Source organism: Callorhinus ursinus, unplaced genomic scaffold (genome assembly GCF_003265705.2).
Source record: "Callorhinus ursinus isolate GAN/ISIS: 27379988/994484 unplaced genomic scaffold, GSC_fseal_2.0 scaffold1, whole genome shotgun sequence".
NCBI classification, from domain to species: Eukaryota; Metazoa; Chordata; class Mammalia; order Carnivora; family Otariidae; genus Callorhinus; species Callorhinus ursinus.
Genome location: NW_027397063.1, coordinates 84,792,636 through 84,812,506, shown reverse-complemented (window position 1 = coordinate 84,812,506; position 19,871 = coordinate 84,792,636). Strand labels below are relative to the sequence as shown.

The following is a 19,871-nucleotide window of genomic DNA, read 5'->3' as shown; positions in this document are numbered from 1 at the left end:
TTTTTGAATTTTTCTTTTTCCCTTTTCAACCAACATCTTATCAATCCCTTTTTTAAAAAAATCTTTTTTATTTTTCATTTTTAGAGTCATATTCTATCCCTTCATAGTAGTTAACCTTATTTTTGGTATATATATAAGTTGTTCTCTCTTTAAAATTTTGGGATATAGTTGCTTCTAACAGACCAAAATATACCCTAAATCTCTAGTGTATGGCTTTGTTCTAGTCTCCTGCCTGATCACATTCTCTCCCTTTTTTTAAAAAAATTCTCTTCTTTGTTTTTTCAACCAACTTCTTATCAATTCCTTTTATAATTTTCATCTTTACAGTCATATTCCATCTCTTCATCATATTTACTCTTATTTTTGTACATATATGTTTTTCTTTCTTTAAAATTTTGGGAGGTAATTTCTTCTAACAGACCAAAATACACCCAAAATCTAGTGTGTGGCACTGATCTATTCACTAGCCTGATCATATTTGATCATATGCTTTTTAAAAATCTTTTTATTTTTCCTTATTTCCCTTTCTTTCCCCCTGGTTTCAGGTCTCTTCTGATTTGTTTAGTGTATATTTTTCTGGGATCATTGTTACCCTGTTAGCATTTTGTTCTCTCATTCATCTATTCTCCTCTGGAAAAAATGACAAGATGGAAAAAAAACACCTCAAAAAGAAAAGAAAAAGAGGCAGTACCGACTGCCAGGGACCTAATCAATATGGACATTAGTAAGATGTCAGAACTAGACTTCAGAATGACGATTATAAAGATACTAGCTGGGCTTGAAAAAAGCATTGACGATACTAGAGAAACTCTTTCTGGAGAAATACAAGAACTAAAATCCAACCAAGTCGAAATCAAAAAGGCTATTAATGAGGTGCAATTAAAAATGGAGGCTCTAACTGCTAGGATAAATGAGGCAGAAGAGAGAATTAGTGATATAGAAGACCAAATGATGGACAATAAAGAAGCTGAGAAAAAGAGAGATAAACAACTACTGGATCACGAGGGTAGAATTCAAGAAGTAAGTGATACCATAAGATGAAACAATATTAGAATAATTGGGATCCCAAAAGAAGAAGAAAGAGAGAGAGGGGCAGAAGGTATATTGGGGCAAATTTTAGCAGAGAACTTCCCTAATTTGCAGAAGGAAACAGGCATCAAAATCCAGGAGGCACAGAGAACCCCCCTCAAAATTAATAAAAATAGGTCAACACTCTGACATCTAATAGTAAGACTTACGAGTCTCAGAGACAAACAGAAAATCCTGAAAGCAGTTTGGGACAAGAGGTCTGTAACCTACAATGGTAGAAACATTAGATTGGCAACAGACCTATCATCAGAGACCTGGCAGGCCAGAAAGGACTGGCATGATATATTCAGAGTACTAAAGGAGAAAAATATGCATCCAACAATACTATATCCAGCTAGGCTGTCATTGAAAATAGAAGGAGAGATAAAAGGCTTCTAGGAAAAACAAAAACTAAAGGAATTTGCAAACATGAAACCAGCCCCACAAGAAATATTGAAAGGGGTCCTCTAAGCAAAGAGAGAGCCTAAAAGTGACATAGACCAGAAAGGAACAGAGACAATATCACCTTACAGGCAATATAATGGCACTAAATTCATATCTTTCTATAGTTACCCTGAATGTAAGTGGGCTAAATGCCCCAATCAAAAGACACAGGTATCAGATTGGATAAAAAAACAAGACCCATTGAAATGCTGTCTGCAAGAGACTCATTTTAGACCCAAAGACACCACCAGATTGAAAGTGAGGGGGTGGAAAACCATTTACCATGCTAATGGACACCAAAAGAAAGCTGGGGTGGCAATCCTTATATCAGACAAATTAGATTTTAAACCAAAGACTGTAATAAGAGACGAGGAAGGACACAATATCCTACTTAAAGGGTCTATCCAACAGGAAGATCTAACAATTTTAAATATCTATGCCTCTAACGGGGAGCAGCCAATTATATAAGGCGATTAATAACAAAATCAAAGAAACACATCAACAACAATACAATAATAGTAGGGGACTTTAACACCCCCCTCACTGAAATGGACAGATCATCTAAGCAAAAGATCAGCAAGGAAATAAAGACTTTAAATGACACACTGGACCAAATGGACTTCACAGATATATTCAGAACATTCCATCTCAAAACAACAGAATACACATTCTTCTCTAGTGCCTATGGAACGTTCTCCAGAACAGGCCACATCTTAGGTCACAAATCAGGTCTCAACCGGTACCAAAAGATTGGGATCATTCCCTGCATATTTTCGGACCACAATGCTTTGAACCTAGAACTCAATCACAAGAGGAAGGTTGGAAAGAACTCAAATACATGGAGGCTAAAGAGCATCCTACTAAAGAATGAATGGGTCTACCAGGAAATTAAAGAAGAATTAAAAAAATTCATGGAAACAAATGAAAATGAAAACACAACTGTTCAAAATCTTTGGGAGGCAGCAAAGGTGGTTCTAAGAGGAAAGTATATAGCAATACAAACCTTTCTCAAGAAACAAGAAAGGTCTCAAATATACAACTCTACACCTAAAGGAGCTGGAGAAAGAAGAGCAAATAAAGCCTAAACCCAGCAGGAGAAGAGAAATAATAAAGATCAGAGCAGAAATCAATGAAATAGAAACCAAAAGAACAGTAGAACAGATCAATGAAACTAGGAGCTGGTTCTTTGAAAGAATTAATTATTGATAAATCCCTGGCCAGACTTATCAAAAAGAAAAGAGAAATGACCCAAATAAATAAATTCATGAATGAAAGAGGAGAGATCACAACCAACACCAAAGAATTACGAACAATTATAAGAACATATTATGAGCAACTATATCCCAGTAAATTAGATAATCTGGAAAAATGGATGCATTCCTAGAGATGTATAAACTACCAAAACTGAACCAGGGAGAAATAGAAAACCTGAACAGACCTATAACCACTAAGGAAATTGAAGCAGTCATCAAAAATCTCCCAACAAACAAGAGCCCAGGGCCAGATGGCTTCCCAGGGGAATTCTACTAAACATTTAAAGAAGAATTAATACCTATTCTTCTGAAACTGTTCCAAAAAATAGAAATGGAAGGAAAACTTCAAAACTCATTCTATGAGGCCAGCATTACCTTGACCCCAAAATCAGACAAAGACCCATCAAAAAGGAGAATTGCAGACCAATATCTCTGGTAAATATGGATGCAAAAATTCTCACCAAAATACTAGCCAATAGGATCCAACAGTACATTAAAAGGACTATTCACCACGACCAAGTGGGATTTATCCCTGGGCTGCAAGGTTGGTTCAACATCCGCAAATCAATCAATGTGATACAATACATTAATAAAAGAGATAACAAGAACCATATGATCCTCTCAATAGATGCAGAAAAAGCATTTGACAAAGTACAGCATCCTTTCTTGATCAAAACTCTTCAGAGTACAAGCATAGAGGGTACATACCTCAATATAAAAGCCATCTATGAAAAACCCACAGCGAATATCATTCTCAATGGGGAAAGACTGAGAGCTTTCCCCCTAAGGTCAGGAACACAGCATGGATGTCCACTATCACCACTGCTATTCAACATAGTACTAGAAGTCCTAGCCACAGCAATTAGACAACAAAAAGAAATAAAAGGCATCTAAATCGGCAAAGAAGAAGTCAAACTCTCACTGTTTGCAGATGATATGATACTTTATGTGGAAAACCCAAAAGACTCCACCCCAAAACTGCTAGAACTCATACAGGAATTCAGTAAAGTGGCAGGATATAAAATCAATGGCACTCCTATACACCAACCTATACACCAACTCCACCAATCAGTGGCACTCCTATACACCAACAACAAGACAGAAGAGAGAGCAATTAAGGAGTCGATCCCATTTACAATTACACCCAAAACCATAAGCTACCTAGGAATAAATCTAACCAAAGAGGCAAAGAATTTGTACTCAATAAACTATAAAATACTCATGAAAGAAATTGAGGAAGACACAAAGAAATGGAACAACTTTCCATGCTCATGGATTGGAAGAACAAATATAGTGAAGATGTCAATGCTACCTAGAGCAATCTACACATTTAATGCAATCCCTATCAAAATAACATCCACTTTTTTCAAAGAAATGGAACAAATAATTCTAAAATTTTTATGGAACCAGAAAAGACCCTGAATAGCCAGAGGAATGTTGAAAAAGGAAAGCAAAGCTGGTGGCATCACAATTCTGGACTTCAAGCTCTATTACAAAGCTGTCGTCATCAAGACAGTATGGTACTGGCACAAAAACAGACACATAGGTCAATGGAACAGAAGAGAGAGCCCAGAAATGGACCCTCAACTCTATGGTCACCTAATCTTAAAGAAAGCAGGAAAGAATGTCCAATGGAAAAAAGTCTCTTCAACAAATGGTGTTGGGAAACTTGGACAGCCACATGCAGAAGAATGAAACTGGACCATTTCCTTACACCACACACAAAAATAGACTCAAAATGGTTGAAAGACCTCAGTGTGAGACAGGAGTTCATCAGAATCCTAGAGGAGAACACAGGCAGCAACCTCTTCGACCTCAGCCGCAGCAACTTCTTCCTAGAAACATCACCAAAGGCAAGGGAAGCAAGGGCAAAAATGAACTACTGGGACTTCATTAAGATAAAAAGCTTTTGCACAGCAATGAAACAGTCAGCTTAACCAAAAGACAACCGACAGAATGGGAAAAGATATTTACAAATGACATATCAGATAAAGGGCTAGTATCCAAAATCTATAAAGAACTTCTTAAACTCAACACCCAAAGAACAAATAATCCAATCAAGAAATGGGCAGAAGACATGAACAGATATTTTTCCAAAGAAGACATCCAGATGGCCAACAGACACATGAAAAAGTGTTCAACATCGCTGGCATCAGGGAAATCCAAATCAAAACCTCAATGAGATACCACCTCACACCAGTCAGAATGGCTAAAATTAACAAGTCAGGAAATGGCAGATGTTGGCAAGGATGTGGAGAAAGGGGAACCCTCCTATGGTGTTGGTGGGAATGCAACCTGGTGCAGCCAGGTTGAAACAGTATGGAGGTTCCTCAAACAGTTGAAAATAGAGCTACTGTATGACCCAGCAATTGCACTACTGGGTATTTACCCCAAAGATACAAATGTAGTGCTCCAAAGGGGTACGTGCACCCCAATGTTTATAGCAGCAATGTCCACAATAGCCAAACTATGGAAAGAGCCAAGATGTCCATCAACAGATGAATGGATTAAGAAGATGTGATATATATTTACACACACACACACACACACACACACACACACACACACACAATGGAATATTATGCAAGCATCAAAAAAACCCCAAGTCTTGCCATTTGCAATGACGTGGATGGAACTAGACGGTATTATGCTAAGCGAAATAAGTCAATCAGAAAAAGACGTGTATCATATGATCTCACTGATATGAGTTCTTAATCTCAAGAAACAAACTGAGGTTTGCTGGAGTGGTGGGGGGTGGGAGGGATGGGGTGGCTGGGTGATAGACATTGGGGAAGGTATGTGGTATGGTGAGCACTTTGAATTGTGTAAGACTGTTGAATCACAGACCTGTACCTCTGAAACAAATAATATATGTTAAAAAAAAAAAAAAAAGAAGAAGATAGTAGGAAGGGAAAAATGAAGGGGGGGAATTGTAGAGGGATACAAACCAGGAGAGACTATGGACTCTGAGAAACAAACTGAGGGTTCTAGAGGGGAGAGGGTTGAGGGGATGGGTTAGCCTGGTGATGGGTATTAAAGAGGGCACGTATTGAATGGAGCACTGGGTGTTATACGCAAACAATGAATCATGGAACACTACATCAAAAACTAATGATGTAATGTATGGTGATTAACGTAACATAATAAAATAAAATTTAAAAAAATAAAATAAATACATATTAAAAAAATAAAAAGTCAGAAGACATTTCCCAGTTTAAAATGCTCCAATTGCTTTCCATTTAAAGGAGAATAAATCAAAACTCCTAACCTTACTTAAAAGGCCTGCATGATTTGATTCTTCGCTTATTTTTTTTAACATCTCCTCCACCTTTAACTTGTTCATTTTGCTGCAACCACCATGTTGCCTGAGCCCATTAAGCTAGCTCCTTTCTGTTTGGAACGCTCATCCCAGGATGGATGCCTTCTTCTCATAATTTAGGTCTCAATTCAGATATGTCCCTTTCACACCTGCCTGCATCCTTCCACAACACACTCCCATCCATCCCCTCCCTGACCACCCTAGCTAAAATAGCATCTTCCCTCTCTCACCTATTAACATAATTACCCTATTGTAATTTGTTCATTGCATTTATTAATACCTAAACCCACCTTATGTATTTGTTTCCATGTTTATTTTTATTCTCTCCCCTAATACAATACAAAGTCCTTGAGGGACAGACTCTATCAGCCCACTGTTTTATTCCCAGCCTCCAGAATATTATTAGTACACCCACACAGTTAGGTGCTCCTAAAAGACTGACTTATTAACTTTAGGCTTTCTGGGAGTATTATATTTGTTGATTGACTCATAACTAGGCAATATACACAATTTGCCAGATTTCCTTCCTACCTTACATCTGAAGTAGACTGCCTTAGTTTGAATCACAGTTTCATCATGCATAGCTATGTGACCTTGGAAAAGTTACTTAAACTTTCTATGTCATGGTTTCCTCATCTGTAAAATGGGGCACTATATAATAGTGCTTCTCTCATAAGATGAGAAAGGATTAAAGAAGTTACTACATGTACCTGGAATGCTTGGAACAGTTCCAGGCCCATAGTAAGTATTTGCTGCTATTATTATTATTATTATTATTTATTACTGAACATATGCTACATTTCATTAAAGGGCACCCTCATTTTGAAGATTTTCAGTAAGGACATTGGGTTTCAAGGGATGATGATATTTCAAGAATTTCCTAACTCTGATCAAAACATGGCAACTGTAGTGGTTATTATAGATTTTTATTTATTTAAATATTTATTCTCTTTTTAATCAATGATACTTAGAATTAGTCCCAGGAAGCAGTTCAAAAACATCATCTCTTGCCCATTCAGAAAGGGAAGAAAATTTAATTAACTATTAGTATGACCTTCCCACTAGGGGGTTATGGATGGGCAGCTTTAAACCTTAGCATCCTCCCATTGCAGTGTTTGTCTGGCAATGAAAGATCTTTATATTATCCTTAACCCTTAGAAAGTAGTCAGCAAGGCAAGAGGCAGCTTCATAAAAGAACTAGGAATTAGAACAGTAATCAATAACCAAATTCCTATCCCATCTTTCTAAACTACTGAACACCTGCCATAGTTCAAAATTTTACATAATTTTCACTTCATCCCTGTAACACCATTTGAGTAAGACGTTATTTTCATTTACCGGTGAGAAGACTGAGGCTCAAAGCATTGAAGGATTTATCTCAAGCTTCCATGGCTAATCAGTGGCAAAGCTGTTCAAAAAATGTTTATAGATTATTTTTTATGTGCCAGAACTGGAGGGAACAGTGAACTAATCAGATAAGATTCCTGTCTTCCTAGAATTTATATTCTTAGAGGTATTGGAATCCAAATTTTAGAACCTATCTTGAGAGCACCTCAGATTTTTCCAAATGACAACCTATGGGGGATGAGGTGGGACATTAACAAATGTGTTAACAAATACATCAGAACAGTGAATAATCACTGCAGCAGTCACAAATATTTAATGAACACTTTTTAGGCACTAGTGCTTATAGGTTCTAATGACAGCTAGAAAGAAAACAGACACAATCCCAGAGCTAACAGAACTTTCAAAAAAGGTTGGCAAACAAGTGCTTAACAGGGTAGGGCAGGTAATATAAATGAAAAGGTCTATGTATTGTATCCATTCAACACAGATATATACTGTGTATTAAACAATTACACATACTCTTCAGTTTTTCAAAGGAATATGCCTTTGTCTAGTTTTCTTAAAACACGGGTCTCTTTGCCTAGCTTTTGTTTTCCTGATTTTGTAAGAGACTTCCCACTTTTTATGAGAAAAACAGCAGCACACATGCAGTGATGAACGGCATCTGACACTTGGCCTCAACCTCAAAGAGTAATAGAGATGCAAGGTCTGTGACAAACTGGAGAGGCTTACTTCTTTTTTTTTTTTTTTAAGAGTACTCTTTTTTTTTTAAGATTTTTATTTATTTTTATTGAGAGAAAGAGAGAGAGAGAGAGAATGGTAGAGAGAGCATGAGAGGGAAGAAAGTCAGAGGGAGAAGCAGACTCCCCGCTGAGCAGGGAGCCCGATGCGGGACTCGATGCGGGACTCAATGCGGGACTCCAGGATCATGACCTGAGCCGAAGGCAGTCGCTTAACCTACTGAGCCACCCAGGCGCCCCTGGAGAGGCTACTTCTTATAAGGCGTGTAGTCACTACCCAATTCTAGATGATTTTACCATTCAGGACCAAGGATTTGTGTTGCCAGAGCAAATGTAAGTCCTAAGTAAATGGTGGGTTGTTTTGAGTTCTTCCAGAACTGACAAACCCAAGAAAAAAAGAAAGAAGAGAAAATCTGAGGGATTTAAAGGAAAGAATTGACTAAGCACATTTTCTTTTCCTGGTATCATCTGAGGGTGGTTCTAGGCCTATAGATTCTGGAAAACTGGTCATAACTTGGAATATAGATTATCTAGTTGTTTGTTATTTGCTGTGTGTTTTCCTTCTGTCATCTCCAGCCCTCTGGAAAAGCTTTCAAGGGGAAGAGATGGGTCAATGCCCACAATGAAGGGCTAAAGGGCAAGCTGAGGACCCAATGACAGGATGGTGAATTTGGGGGAACTTGAGTCAGTCCTGTGAGTTCGAGCCACCTCAAACCATGTGGACTCTTGCTAATATTGGGGATGTGGATTTACTTTTAAGGGAAACTACAGATTTATTTCAAGAAAAGTAGGAGGTTTATAAGTACAACAATTAAGATGAAGTAATGTGAAATACAAAAATCCTGCATCTCTCATCCACACTCATTTGGGTGTGACTACATATGTACATGAAAGATTCTTGAAGGTCCAAGGCTTTGAGACTCAGTGTAGTTGCATTGAAATTAATTGCTAGAACCTTGTGCATTTGTGTTTGGTTGTGTTAATGATGGTTCTCATAACTAATAATCTCATTACCTTTCACATTTATAATGAATATAATCTTTTTTTCAAGATTTTATTTATTTGAGGGGCACCTGGGTGGCTCAGATGGTTAAGCGTCTGCCTTCGGCTCAGGTCATGATCCCAGGGTCCTGGGATCGAGTCCCGCATCAGGCTCCCTGCTAGGCGGGGAGCCTGCTTCTCCCTCTGCCTCTGCCTCTCTCTCTCTCTCTCTGACTCTCATGAATAAATAAAACATTTAAAAACATATTAAAATAAAAAGATTTTATTTATTTGAGAGAGAGGCAACGAGCGGTGGGGAGGGGCAGAGAAAGAGAAGCAGATTCCCCCTGAGCAGGAAGCCCAACACAAGGCTCCATTCCAGGACCCAGAGGTCCTGGATGAATGAGCCTGGTATTCAAAAGTAGTTCGGTAATTTGCTCAAGACCACATGATTAGGTAGTGTTAGGGTTCCATTTGAACCCAGATTTTTGGCTTTGGATCCTTCTGCTATATCCCGCTATCTTTGTTATGGTCTGGAAGCCATTTATAAAGCTAGTCATCATATGATCTATACCACAGTGAATGTTTGGTGCTCTCTACATTCATGTGCTGTATGGCCTAAGTTATTCAGCAACTAATAACCAGATTCTTGATCATTAAGGAAAGGAGCAGACAGTTGTTTAAACTACAAAACTAGAACCTTCTTTTGGTTCTATGCACAATCCAAATAGTCATCTATTGCAGGGAGAATCTCCATATAATAAGAATCCTTATGATATTTTTCTTTGTGAAAACATAAAATGAGGACTTCATGGAATGTATTGAAGTCAAGCATTGAGATGATTTAATTTTAGAAGACACTGAAGAATTTGAGTGAACAATTTAGAGATAATTTAGTGACCACAAAAATGTTTCAGATTCCAACCTTAATTAATCTTTGTGTCCATAAGCAATGTAAGGTAGTTGGGCCAGTAACATTAGACCCTTATATCTTAGAGTAGGTCTTTGGTATAAATAAGCCAATGAGCACTAAAGCCCAAGCTCTGGTGTGATAGACTTGAGGGAAAGGGTTTGGTGAAGAGTAAATATTTCTCTGACAGACAGTAGTGTGAGTGGGTGTTGGGTAGGCCAATGAGCGGAAGAGGATAGAAGGAGAACACTAAAAAGGAAGGAGTCCAGGTCTCCAGCAAGGCCTGCTGAGGCTGGTATATTGTTCCTGTTTGCATGCCCTAGGATTCAAACTGACCTGTTGGACTTTCCCTGGAGTGGCAGGGGTCCAAGGAGGTCAAGTCATGGTCCAAGTGCAGTCATGGTCTCTATCTCCAGCCACACCCATGGCTAGGGGGGTACTGCTAGGAACTTAAGGATAGTGTCTTGTGCTTGTGATTAAAAGGAAAGAATATGGGGCAGATTGTTGGTGCGAGTTCTGTCTGTGACAGCCAATGCATTGGCCTATTTCCTTTATTCTTTTTCTTTTCCTTCCTTTAATCTTGCCTGTAATTGAGTCAATTCAATGGATTTGTATAGTGGATCAGAAGGAATGAGTGGACTCTTCTGGCTAGCTCAGTGGTTACCCGGAGAGACTCAGACAATCTAAGGTGACAAACCCAGATGTACCCAGAGGCCTGTGGGACCTCTTGACCCCATCCCAAAGGCAGACCTCTGGCTACCAAGTGCAGGGCAGAGGAATTAGTTCTGGTCACTGGGGCTGTGACTGTTAAGAACTTCCTGGACAGATGCAGTGACCTTAATAGCCTCACAATGACCCACATTGGGAGTCACAGGTACCAGATGAAAAGCTACCCAGTACCTCGTACAAATCTAGGTACCATTCCCACCTTTTTGCTCTTTCTTCTAACTGGAACTCGTGATATTTGGCAATGAGGACAACTCTCATTAGAAAAGCAAGAGGTCTACTGCGTGGGCAGCCCCCTGAATTTGTGCCATTCATGTCACGAAGGTTTGACAATCTGTGGCAAATTCCTTTGACAGGTGCACATCTATGGCAATTTTTCAGTGAGCACTGTCCCAAATTAATTCATCATTGGGTAATTCAGTCTAAATTGAATGGTGCTGCTGCATGCAGAAAATTTTTGTTTGTGATTTTTAAGTCATCTCAGTTTAAATTAAGTCTATTAAAATTCTCTGTTCCTAACCAGTTTTCAATCAAGAATTCCTACATGGCCACAACGCTCTGCAGGGCATCTTTCCATTATGAGTTTGTGTCTCTTTAATGTTCGTGGGTTAATCATTTTCAGACAGTGTTTGTGATATTTTCTATCATTGCCTTCAATACCATTTGCTGTTAATTTGCGGGGTGCTAAAGGAGGCTTATGAGGTTGATATAAAAAAATGGGAGCAAAGATCATGAGGTCATCACTGAAGTTTAACAAACAGCATTACTCTGTGTTGTTGACCAATAGGTCACCAATAAAAGGAGCAGTGTCAGGGAGAAATGGTTCTCGTGACAGCTGTTTACCAGACACAAAGGAGTTCCAGGAATGTGGTGTCACAAGCAGATGGTGCAATTTGGTGGTGGGCAAGTTGTTGGCCCAGGTACTCCTTTGTCTTGCCGATCTCTAAGAGACACAGCTGGCTTCCATCTATGAGCCCCCCTCCCCTCAGAAAATCCCCAGTGCTTACAAACACCATATGTGGGCTTCTGGCATCTCTGCAGAGCCATATTTGAGAGGCAGTAGCAAGATAGGCAAACATAAAAGCAAATCAAACTTCTCTCCCTCGCAACTTGAAATCACCTCCTTTCTTTGAGCAAGGCAAATGGATTTGCTGAAGCATTTTTTGGTGGTTGGTGGGAAGAGGAAGCGGTTTTCATTTGTCTTCAGTGACTCAAACCAGCATATCAAAATTGAAGGTTCGTGCCTCAGTGCCTCTGTGCAGTAGGTGACTCAGTTTCCCCAGTCCTAGGAGCAATTCTGCGGGCCTCTGGGCATGTTCGAGGCAGCCTCAGAATGGAACGCTCCTCTGTGGTGGCTACAGTCCCCCCTTACAGGCGGAGTCTGCCCCGAAGCCATGTCACTGCCTTTCCTCTCAACTATCCTCCCCTTTTTTCTTCTCCCTTCCCAAACTCTCCTCAGGTGGCCTGTGCTGATCTGAAGGGGGAAATTGCTCTGCTTTGCTACAGCAAGAGCGCAGGCGCCCTTCTCTCTTACCCTGACCCAACTGCCAGATTCTAGCCAAGTCTTATGGGGGGGGGCTCTGTTGCCACACAACAAAGCCATTGCCTTTATTTTGCCACTGATGGGAGAAGGATGAAGAGGGTCTGGAGAACGGCTTGGTAGACAGGAGAGAGTGCTGTCCTTGGAGTATGGAGATGAGCCTTCTTGTTCCATTGCTGCTGCAGCCCTTCAGGCCACCTTGAGCCACTCAGTTCTGGTCTCTGGGGGGTGAGCCTCTAAGTTCCTTGCAGGTATGCAGTTTTGTCCTTTCGAGATGTGTAAGATCACGGCAGAGATAAGGGCTAGGTTCCTTGCTGATGGCTTCACACTAAAGGGCAAAGAGATGGTCCGAGTGTTCCCACAGGTAAGAGTCTTGAATGCCGAATGCTATTCTAATTCACTTCTGATGATTATGGCCCCCGCCAAGAGAAGGCCCAACACTAGAATGTCCCTGAGCCTTTGTCCTCATCACTTAGCGCACAGCCTGACTCATCCATGGTCCTTACTCACAGATTGCTTGCCAGTGAGAATTCACTTAGATTTTAATCCAATAATTTGCTGCTGCAGAGCCAGCTTTGCCTAGGAGGTAACTGCTCCAGATGCCGAGGCACTAAAGGATCGCTGTCTGAAAATTTTATTGGGTAATGAAATTTTAAAAATCTCAAATACCTAATGTACAAGGTAATTTTTTTTTCTGATTGTCATTGTTTTTTTTTTTAAAGATTTATTTATTTATTTATTTGTTGAGAGAGAGAGAGAGAGAATGGTAGAGAGCGTGAGAGAGAGGAAGGTCAGAGGGAGAAGCAGACTCCCCGCTGAGCAGGGAGCCCGACGCGGGACTCGATCCCGGGACTCCAGGATCATGACCTGAGCCGAAGGCAGTCGCCCAACCAACTGAGCCACCCAGGCGCCCTTCTGATTGTCGTTGTTAACTTCCACAAAGATTGTAGCTGGAACATTTGTGGGAATGTAGGAGTACAAAATAGATCAGGGAAGAAAGTATGGGACTGCCACAGAAGCCACTGCTTGATTGGTGAGGCCAAATACAAGTCTGAAGACAGACATTCTTAAAAAGTAGCTCTCATTAAGTTAGATTATATTCATTTTTTCTTAACCATCAAAATTTAGGGAATGAAGCAGGCCAATGCATGCATATAATGCAGGAATATAAACCCAAGACCACCAGATGGAAATGTGCAAACAAACAATAGAAAGTCAATAAAAAGTAATTTTTTTTAAAGGAGGAAGAGGGAAAAAATATGATTTAAGGTATTGAGTGGCATAGGCACCTTATTCTTTCCCTCTTTTTTTTTTTAAGATTTTATTTATCTATTTGAAAGAGCAGAAGCAGGGGGAGGGGGAGAGGGAGGGAGAGGGACGAACAGACAACCTGCTGAGCACAGAGCCCAATCCCAGGACCCAAGAGATCACTATGGGCATTCAAGTCAGATGCTTAACCGGACCAAGCCACCCAGGCATCCCTATTCTTTCCCTATTAAAATAAATAGATACACACATTTTAAAAGTAACAATGGTATTCTTTTTATGTAGTGATTCCTCTAACCTTTCTTTTGAATTTTATGCTCATTATAAGAACAACTACACGCAAAATTTACAAAGAACTTTTCCATCCATGACCTGATATGATCAACATAACACAACTGTGAGGCAGGCAGGAATGGTCTCATTATCCCCATGTTAGAAGTAAGAACACAGAGGCTTGGAGAGGTGTTTTTACCTAGGGTCGCAGATTGTATTGGCTTCAGATTCTGTTCTTCCAAGTAGTTTAGAAATAAAGTCCCACTTCTCAGCATTCCCCTTTTCACTTGATTTTCACATGTCCTTTTGGTTAAGGCCAAGGAACAGCCTTCTCCCTGGGTGATCACTGATGTTGAATCAGTCTCCACTCTGATGTCTCAGGAACTAAATGCTCTTTGAAGAGGTGCTACTCAGGTGTTCTTTATTTGAAAGAAGGGTCTTATTCGCACAGTCATTGTTACTGCAATGGTTTGGTAGACAGAGGACCAGGCCAAGTAACCAAAAGAGCAGGCTTCTTCTTTCAGTTCTACCATTGCTTACCCTAAGATCTTGAGCAAATTATTTCTAACTCTTTGCATTTCAGTATCCCCCTTTACAAAATGAGGGGATTAAATAGAATAAGTTCTAAATTAAAGTTAAAATTAGGGAGAAAAAAATTTTAAATATGTTGGAAAAATAATTATAATGAATAAATAAACAATGATTAGGACATAGAATAGACAAAACCAATAAAGCAAACCAAGAGACCAATAAATTAAGAGTAAAAAAAGAACATACCTGCGGACTAAAGCATATAGATAAAATTCAAATAAAAAGAAAAAGTTAAAAACAAATAACATGCAAAAGTGAATGCAGACATTTAAAGATTTTATTTATTTATTTGACAGAGAGAGACACAGTGAGAGAGGGAACACAAGCAGCAGGAGTGAGAGAGGGAGAAGCAGGCTTCCCGCCGAGCAGGGAGCCCCATGCGGGGCTCAATCCCAGGACCCTGGGATCATGACCTGAGCCGAAGGCAGACGCTTAACAACTGAGCCACCCAGGCGCCCCGAATGCAGACATTTAATCATAAAAAGATTCAAGTAAGGAGAAGAACAAAGTAAGAAGAATTTGAAGTCACAAAGATGTAGAAATCCAGACAGTTGTCAAATAAAAGGGAAAGGCAGAAAAAAGAACAAAAAAGTAAATAGCTAAGTCAAAAGAAATCAGAAGTTGGTTATCAAAGAGAGAGTATGGAACTAAAGAAGTAGTAATAAACAATTTTATCGCAACCTCAATCTAAGAGACAATAAAAGGGATGGTAAGAATGAATGGAGACTTGAAGATTTGAGACAGGAAGAGGGTGTGCAGGAAAGAAGTGGGAAGCTCTGGGCTGTGGAGGAGTGCGCCACCGGTGGTGCAGAGCCCGCCCAGCCCTGAAGGCGGATGAAAGAGTGAGGTTCTGTGCTCAGAGAGCCAGTTCCAGGTGGTTGGGCATAGCCGCCGCTAGGCAACCCTCTCTTCTCAAAGTCCTACGTGGGACAAAAGATGGGACCGGAGGCCTGCATAACATCAAGAAGGGACAGGTTTTGGACACACTTTCTGTGTGGAAAGCATACAGAGTTGTTCAAAGGGGAAGAAGCAAAAGCTCAGAAGTGTAATATTTCTCAAAGCGTGGGCCTGGGGGTGGTTCAGGGGCATCAAAATCACAGAGTCCTATTCATAGCAGGGTGGGTGATCCAGAAGTCTGCCTTAGTGATAGGCACGCAGGTGATTCTTACTATCAGGAGAATTTGGGCTAGCTGGGCCACAGGGCAGCTTCATGCTTCCAAGCTGGGGTTCAGTGAGGAAATCTGGGGGCTGAGTCCTACAGACAGCAAGTCCAAGAATGCACGGGATTACACGCACAAAATGATCCATTCAGGGGGCTCCTACCACCAACATACAGAAATCACTGGCATTCCTGACTGATGGTGTGATTCATCCCCCAAGCATTGTCCCTGGCCGGGGGATGGGAGGTTGGGGGGGTGGGAAGGGGGGGCAGGCAGCTGGCTGAATCCGGATCTGGAAAGCTCTGGGGCTACTTTGCTTTTCTTCACACAGGTGAGAGCTGGGTTTGCTTTAGTGGCTTGTCAAAAGTCTGATCATAGATGTTGCAAATACTTAAAAGAAATAAGATGGCATATAAATAGGCAAAAATATAAAAATACTATGATGATATTTTTTTAAGTTCTCTGATAGCCGAAGGTGACAAGGGCAGCCTTATTAAGATGAACAGAACCAATGACCATTAACATATCCACGTCAAACATTGCCATAAAACAAAATGAAGATGCAAATGGGGGTTCTTAGGGAAAATGTTTACAGTTACATTTTCCAAATTATGGATCAGGGACCTCAGCAGGGCTTAGGGTGTGGAACTAGAACAAGGGGTCCAGTAACCCATGTGTATACCAAACATTGTTTGTAGACTTAACAAATGACTCACGTGTCTCAGTACATATTTTCAGATGAATGTGGCTTATAAAATGCAGTTTCATTCGAAAGTGTTATTGAACTTCTTGCTGCTTTTCAGTTTCTTAGGGTGGTTATGATGGAGGTCATCATATTTGAGAAGATTGGGAACTGATAATTTTTTTTAAGATTTTTTAAAAATTTTATTTTATTTTGAGTGAGGCAGAAGGAAAGAGAGAAGCAGACTCCCAACTGAGCAGGGACCCTATTGCGGGACTCAATCCCAGGACCCCAAGATCATGACCTGAGTCGAAGGCAGATGCTTAACCAACTGAGCCACCCAGGTGCGCCCCAAATACCCTAGTTTTTAATCAGTGATTTTACCGTATTTTGTATAGTAATCTGTATGGTGAAAGGCAGGAAATAATGCCAGTATGTGGAGTGTGATCTTTTTTGAAGGAAAGAAAGAATGTGAAAATTTAGAAGCATTAAAATGAACAATGCATTTACAACTGAGGTGGTTCATGAATCTTAAACAGCTACTCAGAAAATTCAAATGAAATTTGTCATTTATATTGAAAGTTATATTGTATTTATTTGCCAAGTCTCGTGTTGAGACGGAGACGACTGCTGAGCAGAAACAGACCACCACTCTCCCTGGCGGCTGTGCTCCTTGCTGGCAGGCAGGTGGCCGGTGGGGTGGGGGTGACGTGGTGGGGGGACCTCCTATCTGTACCCTGGTGGGTGGCAGTAACCACTCTCTTAGCAATAGCCTAGGTTAAAAAAAAGGCCTATGACAATGGGAAAAAAGTGTTCTGAGTTCCAGGAAAAGGACCTGAAGACTTGGTCAAACCCAGGTGTAAGTTGGGGACCTTCCACAGGGCAGGCTTTAGGATGCACTCTTCGCCTGCCCCTCAGGGACAGTGGGGACACTGAGATCTGTATCTGTTTCTGATAAGGCTGATAAGGTGGCTGGGATGCAGTTAGCTGATAACATTCGTGTTTTGCGATGTCTTCCCCCTCGCAACATGTCCGCTCTGTGATGGCACAGCAGCCCATCACAGTGACTTGAATTCTGCCTCAGTTTAACCACCACTTACTTTGATAAAACCAGCAATGTAAGTCCAAATCACAGACACCAGGTGGAGTATCTGCTTTGTTCCTGGTGCTGGAATATGCTGGTTCCCACCATGCTTTTTTAAATATTCATCCCATCAATTTTTGAGATGGTTAGTACATTTCTATACTGAAAAAAGATCTGGACTTTTATAAGTACTCTGGAGCAGTCATTACCACATTTTTTGGGACTTCACTAAGCAGAAAAATTTGGAAAACAAAACCAAAGCCTCCCTAATCCAAGCCCAAATCTTGTGAGGACTGACAAAAAGGCTGCCAACTTTTAATTTTACCAAACTAGGACCATGGGTAAAAACAAAAACTAACCACCGCCCCAAAACACCCCCAAAACTCCAAAACCAACTCCACCCCCACTCCCCAAAACCAAACTTGAACATTTAATAAAATGAACGGCTGTATATATTATCAGCGTCCGCTCTCAAATACATCTTATGACTACGATGAGAGCATGCTGTCTCCAAATAAAAGTGTCTTTGAATGAGCTTTATGGAGAACTCACTATGTTGTCCTTTCTGATCATTTTGCCTTGGACTGGTGATAACTTTGGCATGCTCTGGGCTGTGGGCCTTCAATTTTGAATGGCTGTTCGAGGGAGGAGGAAGGAGGAGAAGGGGGGAAAGCCTCAGGTTAATCTGAAGGCTATGCTGATTCTTTCTGCTCCAGGGATGCCTTCTGGTTCTAAATTCTTTCATCTTCCAACTGCCATCTATTTTACTAAGGGCGGTTAGTAATACAAGATAACCTGAGATCGTGGAGCACTGGGTATAGGGCTGAAAAATCTGGTCATACCATAATGCTGCTAATCTATGTTTTCATGATATTCTCGGGTAAATTAATTTTGAATTCTGGAAACCAAGATGACAAGTCTGGGGAGGGGAGTGGTGACCCTCTGTCACATTGTTGTTGTCACAGAACTTGGACTTAGTTGCTTATGGAAATAGAAAAACACATTCAGGCTGGCAATATTCAGTTTTAAAGAAAACCAAACTCTAAAATGCTTTTTCACATAACTTATGGAGAGCTCATTTTGCAGTAACACCTTGGGCATTCCTTAGCATCTGTTTCACATGCTCCATCTCTAACTGAAGCCAATGCCTTGTATCTTTTGTAAAGAACTTCAGGAATCTGCAGCTAAGCACCATGGAATCCCCAAATGGCTTTGGTCCTGGAAAAGGTTGATTAAGACCTTGACCCTGGCTATTTAGCATGAATTACACATTATCCTTCCTCTTGACAGATTTGTGAAAAGACACAGATAATAATAAAAGAACAAAAAATTATTTCATTGTTATAGTGCTTCATATTATGTCATTTCATTCTCCTCTTCCTTTATTTTAAATGTTTCTTTTATTAAGTGAGCGGGAAAATACATAATTGAACAGATCGAAACTACAAGGTGTGCCCTTTACAAGACTGGGTGAAACAAAACATTCATCAGAAGGCATGTTTCAATTTCCTAAATGAGACTTCATGCAACAACATCCAGTGGCGCTAAATATATACAGATGGTAGAGCCTGCCCAGGCAAGCCTCGGAACTCTTGTCACTTGGACAAATGATAAGACCCGAATGTCATTAGCTTTTCTTGAAGCTGCCTTTGGCAGGGGGATACATTTCCTGTTGTTTATTTCTTGTTTTAGAAAAAAAAATTGCTATCATTTTTAAACATTTAGACCAGGAAACAAAATGCAGAATCCCCTTCCCATTCCAATAACCCTGCAATACCAGTAGTTTAAGATGGATCGTTATCTGTATAAATGTAAGAGTTTTGAAATGCTGCTTTTCCCCAGGTTCTATATGACAGTCTCTCCTCCAGTCCTGCAACTTGGCCTGTTAAGATGATTAATGGAGAAAGTACAGCCAGGATCACAGTCAGGTGTTTTCCATCCACAATAGCCTTCCAGGAAAGAAAATCATAGGGTTTTCTGTTTTATACATGAAAGCAAACCAATGCTTTAATGATACGAACTTTGGACACAGCTTTTTGTTTTGATATTGAAGTAAAATGACCATATAGTTCTGTAGCTTTTTTTAATGCCAAAACTCTGCTATTGTTTATTTTCCTTCCTTCATTAATTCATCCGATAAATACATCTACTGTTTGCCAGCTATTCTTCAAAATACTGGAGCTAGGCCAATGAACAAAGTAGATGCTGATAAGTTCTATGAAAAGCAATAAAGCAGAAAATGAGTGGGCGATTAGAGATTATATACATCTCTGACAGTAAAGGGATATTTGTGTAGGTACCTAAAGGAAAGGAGGAGCGAGTCATGCAGAGGTGTGGGGGAAGAGATGTCTGGACAGAGGAAGCAGCCAGGGCTAAGACCCTGAGACAAGAGCACGCTTTGAGAGCGTTCTGGATAAAGCAAGGGCAGTGTGGTGGAGCAAATGAACTAGGTAGCCAGTAGATGAGGTCAGAGAAGTGGTAGTAGTG

At 40.3% G+C, this 19,871-nt stretch overlaps 1 long non-coding RNA gene across 1 annotated transcript in view; it reads left to right on the top strand.

Moving 5' to 3' along the window:
* Positions 1–16,758, top strand: part of LOC141373587 (uncharacterized) — a 32,094-nt gene extending 15,336 nt beyond the window's left edge. The window contains exon 3 of the long non-coding RNA XR_012379744.1: positions 16,519–16,758. This is a non-coding gene — a long non-coding RNA (uncharacterized lncRNA). The remainder of the gene's footprint in view (positions 1–16,518) is intronic.
* The last annotated feature ends 3,113 nt before the right edge of the window (positions 16,759–19,871 follow it).